We start from the raw sequence: 4,865 nt of genomic DNA, 5'->3' as shown, positions 1-4,865 counted from the left end.
GGGGGGTAGCAAAGATGTTTTGTGGGGAAAATTCAGCTCAGATGCCACTTCCCCCTTTTGTGCACAACGTGTGTGCTCATTTAAAAAGAACAGGATTAAATGAGTCTGGGATCAATACTGTGGATCCATCTGTGGGCTGCTGACACAGATCAAGATTCCTCGCTTTGATGGCTAATTATGCAGCAGGAGAGCCGTTTGGAGTTCAAATGCGGCTCTTGTGAGGATGCCTCACAGCAAACCTGAGTGGGAGCACCTCTAATTGAGTGAAAAAGGCCTGGGAATGGAGGAACATGCGTGAAGAAAGCTGATTAATGATGACATTCTTCTTTATATTTCTTATTAACACTCAGCAGAGTAAACTGGATTTTGTCCCAGGATAAATGACTTACAGAAAACAATATTTCTCTATTTAAAGATTCAGTCTGTCTGCAGTTCCACCTGTCAGTCACTTGTCAAACGGTCTTATCAGTGATTAACCTTCACAGCATGAAGGTTGTTCCATTCAAAAGCACTTTCTATCCCTGTCTAAAATCACACTGGTGTAAGTCAGTCCAAAGCAGCACTGATCCAGTCCAGCCTTTAAGTCCCGACTTTCAGACCCGAATACTTCTTAAAAATGTCTTGAAGTTTACCTGAGAGGAGGCTTTTATGAAGCTGCAATATGCTAATACTTCACAGCTGCAGGCCACATGAATGTTTAATGCTCAGGAATTAGTGTGTGAAATTAAACATGAGTCTACAGAAGAACAAATGATGAAAACAGAGAGAAACCGGAGGAATGGAGGAGCATCAGCATCAGGAAATGGTTCAAAGAATCCACAAAATAGATTTTTAGTAATCTCCTTAAAAACAGCAAATAACTCCCATGTTTTTAATACATCTGGCTTGATGCTTTAGCTTTTTTTATGAAGTCCTGCTTCAAAAACATTGATTTTTTTGTGTTCAATTGATAAAGATATAAAACTAAATAATACAATTATTGGGTCCTTTTATTTACATAAGATTTTATATACTATATTTTTCGCTTACAAATTGGGCAGGGGTGCTACTTATACTCAGGAGCAACTTATTTGTGATGTTTGTAAACATAAACCGGCTCATATATTCGTTATTTTCCCACTAACAACCTGTTGCCTTTTAGCGGTTGTTCCCCACTAACCTCTCAACATCATCCGTGTCTTCTGTGCCTTTTAGACGAGCTATACGGTCAAAGCATTTATGTTGTGACGAGGTTAAAATCTTCAGACAGCTTTTCCATACGCAATGGGAGCGTTTAGTTCATGAACACATTTTTAGACAAGAATTGAGCATTAAATTTGATGCACGTCAAATGAGGCATAATTCACGTTCGGTGTCAAATGCAAACACTATATCTTGTTTGATGAATTTGTTCATAAATGCTGGCATTTTCTCTTAAAAGTGTGACTTATACTCTGGAGCGACTTATATATGTTTATTTTCTTCTTCATTATACATTTTTTGTGTTCCTTTGTCTTATTCTCCGGAGCGACTTATAGTCCAGAAAATAACGTAAATCATGTGATGAAAATTTTGTTTATAGATCTAAAAAACATATTTAATGCAAATTACAGCAAGTTCTATGAAAAATATTCCAATAAAAGAAAATAATGTGGGTTTAAAATGAAAACTTGAAAGTTGATCTCTACAATTTAGACCAGTGATTCTTAACCTTTTTGGAGGTACCGAACCCCACCAGTTTCATATGCGCATTCACGGAACCCCTCTTTGGTGACATTTTTTTTTTTTAATCTAGAAACAAGTTTTTTACTGGTACACAAAATGAGCCGTGCATGAACATCACCTTGTTCAAAACCAACAAAATGGATAAACTCACAACAAATTACATACCTGAAAATCAGTGTGACTTCTGCTGCTGCCTTTGAGAGACCAGTTCAGATATGCGTGGTTTCACCTTGGCGAGGGCCACTCTCATGTCATTTTCACAGCAAAGTCTGTTCCTTTTCTTTATTTTTATGTCCAGCAACCTCGAAAAGGATTGCTCACAAAGATATGTCGTAACAAATGGTATCAAAAATTTGACACCGACAAGCTGCACCGTTTGCAGCAGCTTCTTTCGGTTTTGGCAGAACCGCATAAATCATAACGGTTTCTACTTGGAACCGAACTTCGGTGCCCAAACCTACTGTCGAACCCCTGAGATCAACCCATCGAACCCCTGGGGTTCGATCGAACCCAGGTTAAGAACCACTGCTTTAGACTTATTTTCAGGTTCAAAAATGTATTTTTTTTTATTTTACCTTCATTTAAACACATTAAAAGGCAGTGAGATCAAAATCTCTTTTCAAGATGTCCCAAATCAAATCAATTTAGGGTATAGAAGAAAAATAAGTACAGAAATAATATATATAGAAAAGGAAATGAAAAAAATAGTTATTTAAATTACAAAAAACAACTAATATTGTATAAATGTGCTAGTGCAATCACTAAACCTAACATGCATGAGGTGTTGGTTGAGGAAAAACTAGCTGAGATCAGAGAGAACTAAATTAAATTCGGGATAAGAAGGGGCAGAATTTGTCAGTAACAAAAGACAAACCAGATTAAGTGGTCCAGACTCATAAGGAAGGCTGGTTTCACTCCGGGTTCTGCTCTGGAGCTGATTATAGAGGAACCTTCTTAGAAAAGCTTGACGATCCTCTTCACTTTAACTCATCAATGATGTCAAAGGTTTCTTCAGAAACTCTTTCTGCACAATACTTTTCAACAATGTCAGAATATAAACATCTCAAATATAATCTCCATTTGAGGATTAATGAAGGATTTTTTTAGATTAAACTGACTAATCCTAACAGGTTCCTTTCATTCATTTTGATAGTCGGCTGTGAATCCTGGAGTGAGATAAATGAGGGTAGAGACTATCAACATGATCCTGTTTACATCCTTAAATGGTGATTTTAGTTGAAGAGAATGAGAAGGCAGCAAGGACTCATGGGTAAAGAGGTGGAGGAGCCCGCAGGCTCAGTAAAATACTGCCCTCCCTTCCAACTCTGCTGAGGTAGACGACTGAAGATGGAGAGCTGAGAGTTAATGAAAGCCCCGTCAGCACGGACAAAGGAGCGAGGTAATAATGAAGAAAGACGTGTGAGACAGCAGCACAACAAATGATTTAGAAAGAGGAGAGCAGAAGGGAGAACTTAAGAGGAGAATTCTGCAAAGATTGATGTTTATTGGCGAGGAAGCGGCCTGCAGGGCTTTGAGTCAGATCAGCTGCAGAGGGGCCACAACCAGCAAAGTGTGGCGCACGCCGCCGACGCCGGCCTCCGTGTGCACATCAACTGCAGCTGGAAATTCAATTATATGATAATTCACAGTACAGTTCAAATTCAGGGGAGCCGTTAGGATGCACTCAGAGACGACAGCCCCATCACAACACATTCATCAACACCATTAGCATAGAAATAAGTTTCTGTCCTGCGACTGGAGCCGCAGAGAGGCTCTCACTGTCAGAGAAGAGGAGATGCTTCACTCCATCAGAAATCTTTGGCACAAAAAGATCTGGGAATTAATTACATTTGGCCTCTTCAAGTTGTTGCAGTTTGAACACTATTAAAGATTCATGTCTTCCATCTGAGGTTACCGTCTGATGGGCTTCTTGTTGAAAATGTCTCTCTAAGTTTTGTAAAAATCAAATTGACTTTCAGACAAATTTCAGACCTGATGATGCAGAACATGTTTAGAGACTTTAAATGTTTCAACTTTCTCTAGGATTAAAGAAATTAAGACAATCATCTCCCTTAAAAAAAGCTGAGTTTTAATTCAATCCAGACATATTTATGAATTGTATGCATGATCTAATTTATTTCATAATCGACCAATGTTCAGTGGATTGATTAGGTACGGTGTCCCTGAAGTGCCAATCACATTAACAGATTACTCAATGTAAGAACATATTAATGATCAAGAATATTAAAAAAGAAATTGAAAAAAAAATTCAGAAACCAAAATGCAATAAAAAATAATTAACAAAATAAAAAGGAAATATTTAGAAAACAGAGGTAATTTCCAGAAATCAAAATAAAACAATAACAAATGAAATAGTTACTTTAGGACATCACTGATTGGATATTAATGTTAGTTCAACTCTTCAACAGAAAGTTGTTTTTTGACCCCGCGACAGAGAGGGTTGCCTTTGCCCAACAGTAGCTCTGATAGGCTCCAGCAACCTTGTAACCCCCAAAAGGGATTCAGCAGTCTAAGAAAATGGATGGGTGTTCTCATAGAAGTTACTACGGAGTAACATTGATTGTGGAGATGAAACCACCGAACAGCACAGATGTTTGTATTCTACTGTCATACATTTGTAATTAAACTACATGGAATTACACTTGTAGCTGCAAAATGAATTAATTACTTTAAAGGCACAGAAACACCCCCATGTTTTTCTGTTGTCTCCAAACACACAAATGCAGAGAGTTCAAATTTCTCACAGAAAGTGCAGAGAACAGTCTCAGTTTGAGGTTCTTCATTCTGCTTTTTAAACTGCAGCTATGAGACCCTGTGACTCATTCGGGGAGACTGAGCTCTTCTGATAATGTTTCAAGTATTCCTCTTAAATCCTGTTGTCAGTTAGTCACAACTCATATAAGTAAAAACATTTGAGTTTTGAAATATGAGAAGCAATATTTAGTTAACACTTATTCTTGTGTGTTAAAAGAAACCGTATATTAGAGGACATAGGCACTCTGAAGAGAATTCACCCTCAGAAAAATGTAATTGGAAAAAAACAAGTCTTGAGCTGTTAAATGGTTAGTAGTGCCTATAAAGCTGCTCTTTAATCCAAATAATTCACTATTTTATTTAAAAATATGTTTTGCATAATTAAA

Source organism: Oryzias melastigma, linkage group LG15 (genome assembly GCF_002922805.2).
Source record: "Oryzias melastigma strain HK-1 linkage group LG15, ASM292280v2, whole genome shotgun sequence".
In the NCBI taxonomy this organism is placed as follows: Eukaryota; Metazoa; Chordata; class Actinopteri; order Beloniformes; family Adrianichthyidae; genus Oryzias; species Oryzias melastigma.
Note: the sequence above shows the minus strand (reverse complement) of the source record.